Below are 19,505 nucleotides of genomic sequence, written 5' to 3'. Positions count from 1 at the left end.
TCTGTTAACCCCAGTTGAGACATAACTTCTGTTAATTCTTTTGTTTCTTTGTTGAGTTTCTGATTTGTGGTCCTGTCTAGTGTTGAGAGTGGTGTATTGAAGTCTCCCACTATAAGTGTGTGAGGTTTTATATGAGCTTTGAGTTTTAGTAGTGTTTCTTTTACGAATGTGGGTGACAGAGAGAGAGAACATGAAAGAGGGAGCCAATATTGGTTTGAAGATAAAGTTGAACACAAAGAAAGGTCAAGGGAACTACAAGACTGCTCCCAACTAACAATCTCAGCTCCCGTGGAAAAGGCTATCATAAATGCCCTTCGCGGAGAGTGAGATCAACAACTAACTTCTCCATGGAGCCCTCAACTAATGCCTGTTGGAAATAGGAGCAAACACCCATACATAAACACTGAGTCAAACTAGAACCCAGAAGCAGATGGAGAGGACAAGACCATGTGGTAGAAGTACATAGAGACAGCTTACCTGAACAAGGAGGAGCTAGGGCCACTAGACTGAGAGCTGGGAAGCCAACAGGGGACTGACTTGGACCCCCCTGAATATGAGTCTCAGCCAGAAGGTCTGAGCAGTCTAAGAGACCTCAGACAGTGGAGCCAGGATGTATCCCTGGTGCACAAAAGTACTTTGCAAACATATCCCCCATGGAGGGATAACTGCCTTATTCTAGAAACAGGAGAGAAGCCCTAGTCCCTACTTCACAGGACCTGTCAAATTTACATGATCCCAACTGGATGGCATTCCCCTACATATGGTATTGTGGTGGGGGGTTGGGAGGGGAGGGTGTTTAGAGTGCATGTGAGAGGGCCTAGAGTGTAAAAGGGAGGGAAGGAGAGAGGGAGGGAGGGCTGGAGGGGAGGGAGGGAGGGAGGGAGAGGGAACTTGGATTGACATTTAAAATAATAAATTAAAAAAAAAAAAAAAAAAAAACGCTTTGACTCCAAAATTTGGGTTGAAGAACAAGTTACTGGGGAAAAGTATTTCTATTTTTGTTTCCACAGAAAATGAAAAGATGTGGATTTCCTCCAGACTAATGTGGTTTGATCAAGCCAGACTGCCTGAAACAGAGTACAAGCTGATCCTACATTCCAAGCAGCTGGACAGAGCAGTCCTACAGACTACAGCTAGGATATCTGAATCTTCTTCGAATCCCCCAAGACAACGCCCCTTACCAGCAGGAAGTAGTTTGGAAAGAACGGCGCCCAAACTCCTGAATATTGTGTATAAATGTTTGTTTTCATTTAATTGGACTTTGTTATATAAAATTAAATAAAAAATATATATATATGCATAGGAAGGAAAAAAATAAATGATTTTTAAATATTATTTGACTTCCAGAAAAAAATACAAGGATTGGTATACACTTTCCATATTTATTTTCTAAGATTTCTTAGATTTTAATATTTGCCTTGTAATCCTCTCTTTCTCCTCACACATGTGGATTTTTAACCATTTGGATGTTGTATACATTAGTGTGCCTTTTGCTTCTGTTTGTCTAAAGTTTACTAAGAATAAAGATATTCTTGTAGATAGCTAATGTTCATGAATCACTTTTAAAAGGTCTGATTGTTTAAGTACTCTAATCTTCTCCATCATTCATATTTCAGTTTCATTAATTGTTCTAAAAACATCCCTCAGTGCAGTTCTGTTTCTCTGTCACCAAATACAATTCAAGGTTGTATTTTCTATTTGTTTCTGTTTTTTTCAGTCACTTTAAACTCAGAGCATTTTCTCTGCTTGTCTCATGGGAGATTGATGCTGATTAAGAAAAAAAGGCCAGTGATTTTTATTGTATTGTATTGTTTTTTTGTTTTTGCTTTGGTAAACTTACCTTTTTTCCCCCCTTAAAAATAATGGAAGTTACTTTTGCCTTAAGAGTGTAACACCCAAAAGCATCTGAAGTCTGTTGGCTCTTTATTAATGATATAAATTTTAATGAGTTGAACAAATATTCTGAAATACTCTGTCTCTTGTATAGTGACTGCTGTCCCTCTTTGTAGTTTATACAGAATCTATGACAGATATTATGAGGCCAATTAAACATGACAGATGGCTTTCTATTTTACCTACTTGCTTATTTATTTACTCATTTCTTTCCTGGGTGTGATTGATTGATTGTTTGTTTGTTTGTTTGTTTGTTTGGATACAGAGTCTTACTGTGTAGCCTTGGCTGTCCTGGAATTCACTATGTAGAACAAGCTGGCCTCGAATTCACAGAAATACATCCTCCTTCTTCTGCCTTCCAAATGTGAGAAAAGAAGTGTACCACCACACCTGGCAGGAGAGTAGGCTTTTAAAGTAAAAAATTCTATAAGTAAGCATAAAAGCCTAAAAATATTTTTAGGAGTTTGTATGTTGATAAAATGATTATGTCCACTCAATTGTTCCTGTCTAATGTAGAGGGCTCATCGTGTCAGTGGAGGGCAGATTAACACACTCCATCCAAATAGCAAGATTAAAATAATAGAGATGGCTGGATTTTCCTTTATAATTAAAAGATTAAGAAGGTAATGATACTTTTTTAAGTAACACTCAGGGCTTGTCTAATTATTTTCATTATAAAATCAGTCTTTATGAGTTGGACTCATAAAGCCTCTAATCTTAACCAATGAGGAGCTGAGAAGGGTCATAAGATTGATCCCATCCTGGGCTATTATATATCAAGACTTTGTCTTTAAAAATAAAGTCAAATAAAAATTAATTTCACTTTGATAAGTTTATTTTATGTTTTTTTTTAATTTAAATGAAAACTCTCATATTTTAGTATGCAAAAATACTTCTCCTGTGTTACAGTATAGTAAAATAAAACTATGTTATAGATCCTTTTGGTTTTGCAAAGGAACTTTATAATACCTTTAAATAAGATTTTAACCAAAGCAATATTAATAAAGCAACACATAGAAAGTTATGTCCAAGGCTGTAGAGACGGCTCAGTGATTAAGAGCATCAGTGACTCTTCCAAGTAACCCAGGTTCAATTCCCAGCACCTACATAGAGGTTCACAACTCTCTATACCTCCAATCCCAGGGGGATATGATTCCCTTTTTGGGTCTCCATGGACAGCAGGCATTGATATGGGATAGAGGCATACATATAGACTAAGCATCATAAAAAATCAATAAAACTAATATTTTTAAGAGTATCCATTGGTCATCCAGGCATTGGTAGCACAGAACTTTAATCCAAGCACTAGGGGCACAGAAGCAGGCAGATCTCTGGAGTTCAAGGCCAACCTGGTCTACAGATCTAGTTCCAGGACAGGCTCCAAAGCTACACAGACAAACCTTGTCTAGAGGGGGGAGAACAAAAATATCCATTGATAAAAATTGGACTTTTCTTGAAGTTAGAAGTTAAACATTTAGACTTAACAGATTTTGATGATCCTTCATGGATGGCTTCACTCTCCCTGGGGAGTGGATGGGGGATGGGATGGGGTGCTCGGTGGGAGGCATGAAAGCATGGGAGGGAGTAGGAACTGGGATCAAGATGTAAAATAAGAAAAAATATTAAAAAAAAGAAAAAAATAAATTTTACTTACAATCATAAAAAAAGAAGTTAAACATTTACCTTGAAGTAATAAAGCTGTAACCTTCAGATATTTTTGTTTGAAATTGTCTCACAAGACCCCTATGCATAAAATACTTTAGAGGGCAATGAGATAATTGTTATATGAATATTCTCATTTTATTGCTTAATTGATGCAAATACCTTGTGTGAATTGTTAAATTAGCTAATTAATTGTTAATAATATTAACATTAACTAATAAGTACATTAATTAGTTACTGCAGATTAGATTTAAGATGCAGAATAGTGTGACTACTTTTGCAGCTATCAGGACAAAGTGAACATTTCCCCCTTATTGTTGAGGGCATTTACCCATCGTCATGAACCCTGAATTACAGCTGGATACTGGAGTTATTTTGCTCCTTCTGAGAAGATAAAAGTAACCATGAGAAGATAAAATATTGAAATACAATAGTATAGTATTCCAAGAGGAATATTGTTTGTTCCTATGTGGTTTGAGTATCTGTTCTTGATTAAAAAAAAATAACTTTATGTGCATTGGTGTGAAGGTGTCCCTTGGAACTGGAATTATAGGCAGTTGTGAGTTTCCTGTGGGTGCTGGGAATTGAACCTGGGTCATCTGGAAAAGCAGACAGTGTTCTTAGCTGCTGAGACATCTCTCTAGGCCCTGCTTTTTTTTTTTAAAAAAAAAAATTCTCTTTTTTTTTTTTTTTTTTTTTTTTTTTTTGAGACAGAATTTCTTTGTATATCCCTGGCCATCCTGAAACTTGGTCTGTAGATCAGGTTGTCCCCAAAATCAGAGATCTTCCTGCCTCTGCCTAATGAATGCTGGGATTAAAGATGTGTGCCACCAACCACCACCCAGCAACATTTCTTAATAAATGCAGTTTCAGTTACTATTATTCTTGGATTATGTTTTTGAATGTTTATAACGTATGAACATGTTGTAGTTCTAATAACTCTCTATGTTAGTGACACATATAGTTCAAGAGTATTTTGAAGGTTTTCACAAATCCCTAATAGCTATGTCCTTGTCTACTGTAAGCTTGCTCTGAATTAATGTCTTGAAGATGCTGGTCCTTCACCTCAAAAATAAAGAAAATATTCACTTGGTGGATTATTAAGAATGTTCAGATTGATTTTTTATTTTATTTCAATAAATTTTAACTCTGGTTCATGCCAAAGAACATCATCCAATAAAATGAATATCAAACTTAAAATATTACATATACTTTGGATCAATATACATATAATTTGTTATAGTGGGGCAAATGAATTTATCTGTATTTAACAGTCTTTTATATGTATGCTTTTGGGATCTCTTGTTTAACAGAAGCACAGAACACATGATCCTTTCTTGCAAGGAGTTTGCAATAGTGACGTGAAGGTTGACATCAATCCCTGGGTTGTTTAAAGAGTGTCATATGTAATCTGGACAGTTTGTTAGCAACCACAGATTTACAGTCTTGGGAAGAAGATTTGCTGTCTAAAAAGTTGTAAAACACATCCTGCAAACCTCAGAAATAGACATCTATAGAACAATGTGTAAAATATGAACGCTTTGTCCTATTTAACACCAATAAAATACTAAGAATTCCGAAGATGCATTTATCTTGTTAATGACTTCTAAATTTTAGCAGTGGTAACATTTTCTGTGAGGTCTTGTAATGGAGTCTAGACAGTATAAGCAAAGACTCACTCTTTGTTGGGGGTAATTCAAGAACTAACCATTTCTCTGTGCCTCATGTAAATAGTGATGGTGTCATCCATCAGCCAGCAGAAATTAAGTCAGTGATGCTCTGCTTCTTGGTTCACAGTTTAGGATAAGATGTACAGATACTGGCAAGAGGGTGTAAGGTTATCATTGTGGTCTACTTAGAAACGGTTGTTATGACCTATCATAATCATCTGGTCAATTATACATTTAGCAGAAGATACTTGTTAATAAAAGTTTAACTTACAATCATTTTAATATGAGTTAACTACTCCATTATCCACATTACAACAGATACTAAGAACATGTACTGAGGACTAAGGAAATGGCTCTGTTGGTAAAGTTCTGGACCTGAGTTTGAGCCTATAACTGATGTGAAAAGTAAGGTGCTGTGGCACCACTCTAGCTTCTACAGTTCTTCCTGGTCTTTTGTGGGGTTCCCTGAGCTCCAAAGGGAAGGACCAGATGGGAGATTTCCAATTTGGGCTGTCTCACCACCTAATGTTCCCATTAGCTGCCAGCAGAGGACTCTCTGAAGACATTCGGTTAGGAACTGACCTGGAAACCTGAAACACTAAAGCTGTCAGGAGTCATAAACAGACAGTTCCCTACAAGATACAAAATAGAGAAAAGGGGCCCAAATCCTGGCCTCTGCCAAAGAACGAGGTCTCAGCTGGAGCGCCAGTGATATCCTACTACCCTGCACAAACCAACTACAGTTCCAGCTCAGCCCTCCTCCTATTCCGCCTGCCCGCTATTGGCCAGAGGTGAGTCTGGGCCCAATCTGGGCTGCCTGTCCCCTACAACCTCTTTTCCCCCTCCCCTGCCTGAACTCCCTGGGTTGGCCCCTGATCCTGCTGCTCCTGTCTCCAGTCCCCATCAAGAGCACCCTTGGAGCTCTGATACACCCCCACCCATCCCAACCTCCAGCCTACCCCCACAACCTTGTGCCCTACCCCCCCACGGTCCTGCCCCTCTGGTTAAGCACTGGGACAGAGGGTGGAGCCAACAGTCCACCCTACCCGGAGACTTCTCGGAGCAACTCTGACCAAAGGAGACCTGACTATCCACGCAGGACCACCCGTAATTTCCACCGGCTTGGTCTCTGATCCCGACTCCAGTCCTCTTCTGGAGGCCTGGGCCCTCCCAGAGATCCGCCTATCTATGTGGGTCCACTCGGAGTTCCTGCAGGCAAGATCATTGACCCCCAAATCATGGCCTCTGCCAAAGAACGAGGTCTCAGCTGGAGAGCGCCATTGAGATACCACTACCCTGCAAAATCTTCTCAAGTTCCAGATCAGCCCTCATCCTCTTCCACCAGCTATTGGCCAGAGCTATTGGCCAGAGCAATTGGCCAGAGGTCCACTGTGAATGCCTGCTCGCATCTTCTTCTGGATCCTCATCCTTGACCCCACCCCTGGATCCTGTCTACGGAGAAACCTCCTAGAGAGCTTGGACCACACAGAGCTACAGATCTTGAATCTCAGACCCACATAAGCCCATCGGGGAAGTACCATACTGAGGGGGGGGGGACACCACCAACACCTACTGGAAGAAACTATGGGAAGAAGGCAATACAAGAGATCACCTAACAACAGAAAGACAAACATGATACCACCAGAATCTAGGGAATCTACACCAACTAGAATGGAACACAACAACAAAGCAGAGGAAGCAGAAGGGTACGACTTAAAAATTACCATCATAAAAATGATAGAGGCCCTCAAAGAAGATGGGAGAAAATCCCTTAAAGAAATGGAGGAAAAAACAAACAAAAAAGTGGCAGAAATGAACAAATTCCTTAAGGAAAGTACAGAAAGCCAAGAAAAAACAATTAACCAGGTGAAGGAAACAGTTCAAGATTTGAAAACTGCAATTGAGAAAATAAAGGCAACACAAATGGAAGGAATGATGGAAATTGAAAACCTGGGCAAAAATTCGCAGAAGTACGGACACAAGCATAACCAATGGAATTCAAGAGATGGAAGAGAGAATCTCAGGCACAGAAGATAAACTGGAAGAAATAGATTCATCGACCAAAGAAAATCATACATCCAACAAATCCTTAACACAAAATATCTAGGAAATGTAGGACACCGTGAAAAGGCCAAACCTAAGAATAATAGTCATAGACGAAGGTGAGGAAGCCCAGCTGAAAGGTCCCAAAAACATATTCAACACAATCATTGAGGAAAACTTTCCAAATCTGAAGAAGGACATGCCCATGAAAGTACAAGAAGCATACCGAACCCCAAATAGGGTGGACCAAAGAAAAAAGACCCCTCGACATATAATAATCAAAACACCTAGCATACAGAATAAAGAAAGAATATTAAGAGCAGCAAAGGAAAAAGGACAGGTAACATATAAAGGCAGACCTATCAAAATTACACCTGACTTCACCATGAAAACCCTCAAGGCCAGAAGGTCCTGGATAGATGTTCTAAAAGTATTAAGAGAACACGGATGCCAGCCTAGCTACTATATCCAGCAAAACTCTCAATCAATATAGACGGAGAGAACAAGATATTTAATGACAAAACCAGATTTTCCCAATAAGTATCTACAAATCCAGCCCTACAGAAAATATTAGAAGGAAAATTCCAACCCAAGGAAGGTAACTACGCCGACAAAAATGTAGGCAACAGATAATCCAACTACACCAGAAACCAAGGGTGAAACAGAACTAATATATTCACAATACCACTGCCAACAACAAACCTAAATCAAACAAGTATCAACAATCAATGATCCTTACTCACCCTCAACATTAATGGTCTTAACTCACCTGTAAAAAGACACAGGCTAACAGAATGGATACAAAGACAGAATCCATCCTTCTGCTGCATACAACAAACACATCTTAGCTTCAAAGATAGACATTACCACAGGGTAAAGGGTTGGGAAACGATTTTCCAATAAAATGGAAATAAGAAGGAAGCAGGCGTAGCTATCCTAATATCTAACAAGTTAGACTTCAAACCAAAATTAGTCAAAAGAGATGAAGAAGGTCATTTCATATTCATCTCAGGAGAAATCCATCAACACAAAGTCTCAGTTCTGAACATCTATGTCCCTAATACAAAGTCACCCACATTCATAAAAGAAACACTACTAAAACTCAAAGCTCATATAAAACCTCACACACTTATAGTGGGAGAATTCAATACACCACTCTCAACACTAGACAGGACCACAAATCAGAAACTCAACAAAGAAACAAAAGACTTAACAGAAGTTATGTCTCAACTGGGGTTAACAGACATCTATAAACCATTCCATCCATAGACAAAAGAATATACCTTCTTCTCTGCTCCACATGGAACCTTCTCTAAAATCGACCACATACTAGGTGACATAACAAACCTCAACAGATACAAGAGAATAGGAATAGTCCCTTTATCTTATCGGACCACCATGCTTTAAAACTGGAATTCAACTACTTGACAAATAGCAGAAAACCTGCAAACTCATGGGAACTTAACAATGTGCAATTGCACCACTCCTGGGTCAAAGAAGAAATAATGAAAGAAATTAAAGACTTTCTAATATTCAATGTGAATGAGGATACAACATACCCGAACTCATGAGACACCTTGAAAGCAGTGCTACGAGGGAAGTTCATTGCACTAAGTGCCCATGTGAAGAAAACAGAGGATAGTCACATAGGAGAATTAACAGCCCAACTGAAAATCTTAGAACAGAGAGAAGCGAATTCACCCCGCAGGAGTAGATGCCAGAAAATAATCACCTTGAGGGCTGAAATCAACAAAACAGAAACCAGGAAAACAATACAAAAAAAAATCAATGCAACAAAGTGTTGGTTTTTTGAGAAAATCAACAAGATAGACAAACCTTTATACAAATTAACGAAAAAGCAGAGACAGAACATGCAAATTAACAAAATCAGAAACGAAATGGGGAACATAACAACAGACAGAGGAAATCCAGAAAATTTTCAGGTCATACTTTGAAAACCTGTATTCCACAAAATTTGAAAATTCAAAGGAAATGGACAAGTTTCTGGATAACTATTACTTACCAAAATTAAATCAAGAACAGACAAACAACTTAAATAGACCTATAACCCACAATGAAATAGAAGCAGTCATCAAAAGCCTTCCAACCAAAAAATAGTCCAGGGCCAGATGGATTCAGTGCAGAATTCTACCAGACATTCAAGGAAGAACTAATACCACTACTCAAACTATTCCACAAAAGAGAAACAGAAGGTTCATTGCCAAACTCTTTTTATGGGGCCACAATAACTTTGGTACCCAAGCCTCACAAAGACACAACTAAGAAAGAAAACTACAGACCAATATCCCTGATGAGCATCGATGCAAAAATATGCAATAAAATACTGGCAAACCAAATTCAAGAATACATCAGAGAAATCATCCACCATGACCAAGTAGGCTTCATACCTGGAATGCAGGGATGGTTTAACATGAGAAAATCTATCAACGTGATTCACCATATAAACAAACAGAAAGAGAAAAACCATATGATTATCTCCCTAGATGCGGAAAAAGCCTTCGACAAAATTCAACACCCTTTCATGATAAAGGTCTTGGAGAGGTCATGGATAACAGGAACATAACTAAACATAATAAGAGCAATATACAGCAAACCAACTGCCAACATCAAACTGAATGGAGAGAAACTTAAGCCAATTCCTATAAAATCAGGAACAAGACAAAGCTGTCCTCTCTCTCCATATCTCTTCAATATCGTACTAGAAGTTCTAGCTAATGCTATAAGACAACAAAAGGAGATCAAGGGCATCCAAATTGGAAAGGAAGAAGTCAAACTGTCTCTATTTGCAGATGATATGATAGTTTATATAAGCGACCCAATAAACTCTTACAGCCAATAAACACCTTCAGCAAACTAACAGGATACAAGATAAACTCAAAAAAATCAGTAGCCCTACTTTTTTCAGATGACATAGAGGCAGAGAAAGAAATCAGAGAAACATCACCCTTTTCAATACCCAAAAGCAACATAAAGTATCTTGGTGTAACGCTTACCAAACAAGTAAAAGACCTATATAATAAAAATTTTGTGACTCTAAGGAAAGAAATTAAAGAAGATACAAGAAAATGGAAAGATCTCCCATGCTCTTGGTTAGGTAGGATTAACATAGTAAAAATGGCAATCTTACCAAGAGCAATCTACAGATTCAATGCAATTTCCATTAAAATCCCACCACAATTCTTCACCGACCTTGAAAGGATAATAATCAACTTTATATGGAAAAACAAAAGAACCAGGATAGCCAAAATAACCCTATACAATAAAAGAACATCACGAGGCATCACCGCTTCCTGACTTTAAGCTCTACTACAGAGCTATAGTTCTGAAAACAGCCTGGTATTGGCATAAAAATAGACAGGTAGACAAATGGAATAGAATTGAAAATCCTGATATTAATCCACACACCGATGAACACCTGATTTTTGACAAAACAGCTAAAATTATACAATGGGGCAAAGACAGCATCTTCAACAAATGCTGCTGGCACAATTGGATGAGCATGCGTAGAAGACTGCAGATAGACCCATATCTGTTGCCATGCACAAAACTCAAGTCCAAATGGATCAAAGACCTCAACATCAATCCAGCCACATTGAACATCTTAGAAGAGAACGTAGGAGGTACCCTTAAACTAATAGGTATTGAATATAACTCCAGGGGCACAGACACTGAAAGAAACAATTAATTAATGGGACCTCTTCAAACTTAGAAGCTTCTGTAAGGCAAAGGACACAGTTGACAAGACTAAACAGCAGCCCACAGACTGGGAAAAGATTTTCACCAATCCTATATCCGACAAAGGGCTGATCACCAAAATATACAAAGAACTCAAGAAACTAGTCAACAAAGCACCAAATAACCCTATTAAAAAATGGGGTATAGAATTGAAGAAAGAATTCTCAATAGAGGAAATCAAAAAGGCTGAAAGACACTTAAGAAAATGCTCCACATCCTTAACCATCAGGGAAATGCAAATCAAAACAACTTTATGATACCATCTTACCCCTGCCAGAATGGCTAAAATTGGAAACACCAATGATGACTTATGTTGGAGAGGATGTGGAGAAAGTGGAACACTCCTCCACTGCTGGTGGGAGTGCAAACTCATACAGCCATTTTGGAGATCAGTATGGCGGTTCCTCAGGAAAATGGGAATTAGTTTACCACAGGACCCGGCTATCCCCCTCTTAGGCATATACCCAAAGGAATCACATCAATGCAACAAAGACATCTGTTTAACTATGTTCATAGCAGCACTATTTGTAACAGCAAGAACCTGGAAGCAACCTAGATGCCCCTCAATTGAAGAATGGTTAATGAAGATGTGGCACATCTACACAATGGAATACTACTCTGCAGAAAAAAAATAATGGTATCTTGAAATTAGCAGGCAAGTGGATGGCACTTGAAGAACCCATCCTGAATGAGGTAACCCAGTCACAAAAAGAGGAACATAGTATTTACTCACTCATATATGGATTTAGACCTAGATCAAATGATCAACAGCCTATAATTCACATCACCAGATGAACTAGGATACAAGGTGTACTCTAAGAGATTCATATAAAGTCCCTCAAGAACTGGGAAGGGACATGTCCCCCAGAGCTCAGGTTAAGTGGGGGAGGACAGCGAATGGAGAGAGAAGTAGTAGAAAATGAGCGGAGTAAAGAAAACATGTGCGACCAGGAATATTGAGGCTGGTTAGGAATAGAGGATAGGATAGAGAGAGACAGAGACAGAGACAGAAAGAGAGAACATAAAAGATGGAGCCAATATTGGTTTCAAGATAAAATTGAACACAAAGAAAGGTCTAGAGAACTATAAGAGTGCTCCCAACTAACAAGTTGAGCTTCCATGGATAGGCTAGCATAAATGCCCTTCCCAGAGAGTGAGATCAACAACTAACTTCTCCATGAAGTCCGCAACTAATGTCTGTTGAAAACAGGATCAAACACCCATACATAAACACTGAGTCGAACTAGAACCCAGATACAGATGGAGAGGACAAGACCATGCTGCAGAAACACATAGAGACAGCTTACCTGAACAAGGAAGAGCTAATGGCCACTAGACTGATAACTGGGAAGCCAGCATGGGACTGACTCAAGGACCCCTGATTATGGGTCTCAGGCAGAATGAGTTAGTAGTCAAAGAGACCTCAGACTGTGGAGCCAGGATGTATCCCTGGTTTACAAAAGAACTTTGCGAACATATCCCCCATGGAGGGATAACTGCCTTAATCTAGAGACAGGAGAGAAGCCCTAGTCCCTACTTCACAGGACCTGTCAATTCTACATGACTCCAACTGGATGGCACTCCCTTACATATGGAATCGGGGTGGGGGGATGGGAGGGGAGGGTGTTTAGAGTGCATGTGAGAGGGCAGAGAGTGTAAAAAGTGAGGGAAGGAGGGAGGGAGGGATCGAGGGAGGGAGAGAGGGAGGGACAGGGAACTGGGATTGACATGTAAAATAATATATTAAACTAAAATAAAAAAATGCTTTGACTCCAAAATTTAAGTTGAAGTACAAGTTACTGGGGAAATGGATTTCTATTTTTGTTTCCACAGAAAATGAAATGATGTGGATTCCTTCCAGACTAATGTGGCTTGATCATGCCAGATCGCTGAAACAGAGTACAAGCTGATCCTACATTCAAAACAGCTGGACAAAACAGCCCTACAGACTACAGCCAGGATATCTGAATCTTCTTCGAATCCCCCAAGACAGCGCACCTTACCAGCAGGAAGGAACGACGCCCTAATTCCCAAATGTTGTGTATAAATGTTTGTTTTCATTTAATTGGACTGTTATATCAAATTAAATAAAATTAAAAAAAAGAATAAAAAAAAGGTTAAAAAAAAAAGTAGAAAAGGGTTTTCTGCTAGAACTTATTTACAAAGGATGTAAGACCAAAGATTAGCAAATGGAACCACATAAAACTAAAAGGCTTCTATGAGCTAAGGAAAAAATCCCTTTCAGTTGAGGAAGAATCCCATAGAATGGGATATCTTTACCAGCTAGATATCTGACAGAGAATTAATAGAATATGCAAGTATCTTTAATACCAGCACTCAGAAGGCAAAGTTAGAGCTCTGTGAATTGCAGATCAGCCAGTAGTATTAAAGTGAGACCTTGCCTCAAAACGCACAGAACACCCCCCCCCCCAAAAAAAGGAAAACACCAGTAGCACCTCTTTAGGGCTGGGAAGAAAATCACCATTATTGTATAATTGCTTATTGTGCAGTTAGTTCAAAGCCAACCTCAGAAACCTTATCTCTTAATGAGACCTTATCTTGAAATGAAGAGTTAAAATATGGCTGAGGCTGTAACTCAAAGCAGAATGCCTGCTTACCACATGCAAGGCCCAGAAATCCCTCAACCAACAAGAAGGGAGGAAAGTCTAAGTGGTAGATGATGGCTCTTGGTTTTACATCCTATGAATGTGTTAAATATCACAAAATTGTGTCATCAAAACTGGCAAGATGCTATATATCATGTACGTTTTACCACAAAATAATTTTAAATTTAAAAAGTATAATTTGGAACCTAGAGCTAGAAATGTTTTCATTGATAAAGTGTCAAATGCTTATAAAGAGTGACAATAAACCCAGTTAGCCATCATGCAGACTGGTCAATTTTCTTTTCTGAATTGTTTCTGAGGCAAATTATGTGTTTTCATTCCTACATCCTTTACATCTCTAAAAACTAGACATTTTCTCACATAATCATGGCCAATAAAACTAGAAGCATTTCTTTTATCATCCAGTCTTCATTAATAACAAAATTTTTGTAGTTCTCTAAAAATATCTTTTCTATAGTTTACCTTATTGAATCAGAATTACTACTAGGATATCTCAAGTGACTGCATGACTCTACTTATAGTTCTACTAGATAACCTCCATGTGTTCCTTATTCTAAATCACTGGCTTCATTAGCATCATTTCAGGACAGATTACTGAAATCCAGGGCAGGCTCAGAACTGAATTTTAATAAGATTCCCCAGGTGTTTAAATGACTCATTAAAGCTTGAGACATGCCCATATTCTGTAAAGTAGATCCTCTGCATCCAGATCAATGAGTTCTGCTTGTTCCAAATCACATATATGGAAAGAACTTGAGAAGGAATGGAGATCAGGAGAGACCATAAATATCACAATAAGCCTATCTGTTCTGTAATTAGCCAGACATGTGTTCAAATAGATGATATAGTAGTAAGAAAAAGTAAGTAAATGTTTGCAGTGGCAGAAAAAGTAGAGAGATGTTGATGGCTTGCATTAAGGTTAAAAAAAAAATACTGAAAGTGATTGTCTAATTTATTCCCATTCGGCTTCTAAGATCTGGACGATCTGCTCTTATAGTTACAGTTCTTCACAAATGTCCCTAAGTGCACATTTTCCTGGATTCCCTTGAGAATTTGTAATGTAAGATTTCTGCTTCTTCCCATCTTTTCCTCCCCTCTAGTCTTCTCTCTGCCACTCTATTTCTCCCTATTCCTTTATCCCCATTGTTTTCCTCTTTATCCATGATGTAGTTGTTTAATATAAACCTTTTATTATGTGTAATGTAAATAAAATAACAAGAGAAAAATCATACAAGGAGTGAGACTTGACCAGTTATTGCTTTATTTGGTAAAAGGTAGAATTCAGGCAAATGTATACTAAAAAGCTTCCCTGGAATTTCTGATGTGTGTTCAGGGAATAAAATTACTCTCAAGGGACTCATGTAAATTTTAAATGAGCTTTCTGGACAAGAATGTCTTAGAGGTAATATGACTTCAGTTCATATCATGGCATATTAGGAAGCATAGTGATCATATGGATGAAATCTGGGTTTCAGACTGTGTCAACTGACTTCTCTTCATGAAAGTTCACACCAGCCTTTCCTCCAAAGCCTTGAGCCATGAGTGAACAATACCTAAAGCAGTTCAGTCATTGATTAATTGGGGTTTATGCAGTGGTGCTACCTCATTGTTAATCCTTCATTACCTACTAGCTAGAACTGTATATGGAGAGCTTTACTGATTGGGGCTCTCCGATTTCTATAAAACATTCCATGGATAAAACTATACTCATTCTCATTACTCTTGCTTGTGTTTAATGTTTGCCTTTTTTAAATGCTCTCACATTCATTTGGTAAGCATTAATTGAAAAAATTATATGATTAGGCAGGCCGAATCCCATGTGCTGGTGACAGAAGAGCAGGTAAAACTCTCTGCCTTCACAGTGCTGCCTTGCTTTAGAGCAGTGGCTAAGAGTAGTCTAGTAAATATGGATGATGGTTCAAATTCCCCCTGGTATTAGTAATTTCTAGTGAAGTTACTTCATCTTTGGTGACTTTCTCTTTCTTTCTTTGAACTTCAGTTAAAAATCTGCATTACTATAGTTGTAATATATTCTTCAATTTCATAAAGGGATTTTTTTCAGTATGCCATGACTCAGAAAAGTGGAATACAAACCACGAATCGAGGCACATTAGACAAGTCATAGGTAGGAAGTCTCAAGTTTACTGGAGTGCTATCTCAGTTCATTCTCTGATGCTGTAACAGGGTACCCAGAACTGCAGTTTGTAAAGAACACAGTTCTAGAGTCAGAAAATCCAAAAGCATGACACCAGTATGTGATGAAGGTCATTCTTGTGCTGTCACCCCCAGTAGAAGATAAAAAGACATAAGAAGAACAAGTAAGATATCTAAGTACTCTCAAGCCCATTGGTTGGTCCATGCATGGATTAAGTGGCATTAGTATATTAGTCTGTGACTTAAACATCTCCTATGAGCATCATCTGCAACACTTTTGCCTTTGGAAGTAAGTTAGTTCCCAAAAAATGCTTCTGGATGGATGCATTCAAAAAATAGTCAGTCCTGGTGCAATTTGATAGTCAACTTTAAAACTTACATCTTGACTTCCATGAGTCAAATGTTTTATTTTATCATAATTAAAGATTGTTTCATATTGCCAGGAGGTAGTAGCACATGCTTTTGATCCCAGCACTGTGGAGGCAGAGGCAGATGGATCTCTATGAGTTCGAAACATATAGAATATTTCTGCAAAGTGAGTTCCAGGAAAGCCAAAGCTACATAGAGAAACCCTATCTTGAAAAACTAAAATTGCTTCACATCATGGACCTTTTGGACTTTTATGAATACTTGGAACCACAGATGTTAACTCCCTTAGGGCACAGGATCATAAATTTTATAGTATTTATCCAACTGATATAAGTGTGAGGTCATCGTGAACACAAGCATGCCTTTGATCTGAGAAATGAATAAGATAAAGGAGAGAGGATGACCTTCTTAGAATATATTACAGTGGTCAAGTAAAATGGCTAAAAATCTTCATGGGAGAATCAGAAAGAGAAGTCAGTTTTGAGGAATGGATAGAATTTGCATTTTAAAAAATATTTTTATTTTTCTTTATGTACATTTGTGAGTGTATTATCCTCAAAGGCCAGAAACGGCTACCCACATGGGTCCTGGGAACCAAATTTGAGTCCCTTGGAGAACAACAAGTACTTCTAACCACCAAGCCCTAGAATTTGGACTTTTAAAATACAGCTGAGATATGATTAGTGTTTAAAGGACATAGGCAAGAAGATGATAACTTTTCAATAGTAAGTAAAAATCTAAGTAAACTTAGATTTGGGACAAGTTTCCTTCCTTTAGGGACTTTGAACCTAACTTACCTCTTGATGTCACTGCTCAGTATCAGATATATCAGAATGGTTAAGCTTCATGGGCTAAATCCAGCTTAAAAATCCATGTAATGAAGTTCTTTCTTTATTGATCTTTTAATCTTTATATTCGTCAAGACTGAATTACATTGAGGTATGAAATTCCCTGATACTTTCTGTTAAAAATCCTAAGAGAAATGAGCTTTTATTTATTTAGAGATAAATACCATAAAAGTTTTCAAATTTAACTGATATATATATATATATATATATATATATATATATATATATATAAAATTGTTGTTTGATTAAAATTTTTCTTTAGTGATCCTTTCTGTAGAATCTTTCCCTTTTTGTGAGTGATAAGTTGGTTTATTTCAATCATATAGAATGTTTCTGCATTTAGATTAGCCAATTAATTTCTATACTAGTTTTTAGTGGAATGTGAAATAATACGTATTTATCATTAGTCACTGATTTAACATGGTATTTGGTAATTTAATGTAAAGTTACTTTTAAGCTAGGCTCCTCTTTACAAACCCTGTTTGATTCACTTTGAATAGATCTTGCTTTGAATTTGGTATGATTTTAAGGGAAATTATGGGATTGTTTAGTTTGAAAACATCTGCAGTTAATTCTTGGGTACAATGACATTTACTGGGAAACTGCTACAAGTTTTCAGGATAGTAGAATGGAGAAGTATGTCTAGAGACAAGTAAGCTGAAAGTAGAAACTATGGAAAGTTCTCTGCTGATCTTAATCAGGGCCCACACATGAATAGCCCTCCTTATTTGTCACTCAGATTAGATCCTTGTCAATATCTAAAATATGGAATGGAATTTTTAATGTAACTTAACTCATTTGCCTGTTCTGTGGTGTACCCAAGAATGGAAACTTACCTACAGTTTACTGTACAAGAATTCTCTAGGGGCCTCTTTGTTTCATAGGAGTAGGGCAAATGCCAGGACTTCCTATTTGCACATTTCCCATAAAAAGTGTTGATTAGGTACTACCTGAACCAAAACTATGCCACACACTGAGGTCTCTTATCTCTTTTCAAGGGACCAAGTAGCTGTGCAAAGAAACATACCATTGAGATTTCTAAGGACAAAGGTCTAAAGATATTACTGAGGGCCAGCAAGATGATTCAGTTAGTGAAGGCAGTTGTTCCCAAACTTGATGACCTTAGCTTTTTTTTCCCACAGCCCATATGATGGAAGGAGAGAACAAACTCTTAAGTTATCCTTATACCCCTATATACCAATACACTAAATATGTGATAATTCCTGAATTTGGTTTTAGGCAAAAGTTTTGGTTTAGGCAAAAGTTTGGTTCTGGACAACTTTCGTGTTGTAACCTTTGTGAAACAAGTTTTGTTTTATGATATCTAAAGTTGCTTCCCTTTGCAAAAGAAACTGCTTTATAAATTGGGAATTGTGATGTGACTCACCCTTAACAAACTCTGCCAGTGTTAACATAGGCACAATTACATTTCTCACACCCTGGTGGGAATGTTGCCTGAGATATGCTCATGACATAGAACTTGAGTTCTCCATTGGTATTCACTATAAACCTCCAGTGCAGCAAATACATAATATATAAATATCTACTAAGAAAGCTCAAATAGTGCAAAACATTGTGGTAGATTATCAGGCCAGTAATCTTTATTACTTCTTTTTCTAACAATCTTAAAACTGCTGTAAAATTTTGTCTTTAGTAAGTAAACAATGTTAAAATACCTTGAAAGCCTTTAAATGAGTTTTAAGTCTGTTTCTAGTGAAAAGAATTGTGGCAGAAAAAAAAGTGTCTGAGTAAGTTTCATTCTCACTGACTTTCTAGTTTAATGAGACAAAAGTCTAGTGACATATTAGATTATGTTTCTTACTGTATATAGTAAAACATGTATTTTAACATACAGTTACTTTATGCTGTGTGAAATCAGAAATATACCATAGCCCATTAGAGACATATAATCATGGTTATTATGTATTGGCACTTAGATGATTGTGCTGGCCAGTTATCTTTAGTGTAGGATTGTGCTGCCAACTACTCAGTGTCCCCTCTCTAGCACCCAGAACAGGACTGTGGGTTAGTTAGTAGGGTAGAGGTTAGCAGTAGGCATACATAACTTTCCTTCCCTTGACAGTATACAAAGGTCATAGACTCCTGTTTGAGAATACATGCTGCCAAGATGTTCTGTAAGGTTTTAGAGATACAGTAAGATGATTGCTTTTAATTTTTTAAATCAATTTCAATGTTGAATTGAACTCATGACAATAGTCAGTTGGTTTGTCTAAATTGAAATTTTGCCAAAATTTTAAATCTTTTGCAAGTTGCTCCTGTCAAGTAATAGTTCTTTAAAAAGTGAAGAAAAACATGTTAAAACATTGTCAGTTGATTATTGCAGTCAGTACAGTTTTAGCATTAATTTCATTATTTTCATAAAACTTTATTAATAGTCATTTCTATCAAAAACAGTTTTATGGATTTGTAGAGATGGCTTGGCAGTTAAGAGCAGCAAGTGTTGCCCCTGAAGAGGACCTGAG

At 37.6% G+C, this 19,505-nt stretch overlaps 1 protein-coding gene across 1 annotated transcript in view; it reads left to right on the top strand.

The window, feature by feature from the left end:
* LOC127218702 (RUN domain-containing protein 3B-like) overlaps positions 1-19,505 on the top strand; it is a 40,667-nt gene that overhangs the window by 6,492 nt on the left and 14,670 nt on the right. The window lies entirely within an intron of this gene.

This window comes from Phodopus roborovskii, unplaced genomic scaffold, assembly GCF_943737965.1.
Source record: "Phodopus roborovskii unplaced genomic scaffold, PHOROB, whole genome shotgun sequence".
Taxonomy (NCBI): Eukaryota; Metazoa; Chordata; class Mammalia; order Rodentia; family Cricetidae; genus Phodopus; species Phodopus roborovskii.
This window is presented reverse-complemented; position numbering and strand designations above follow the sequence as displayed.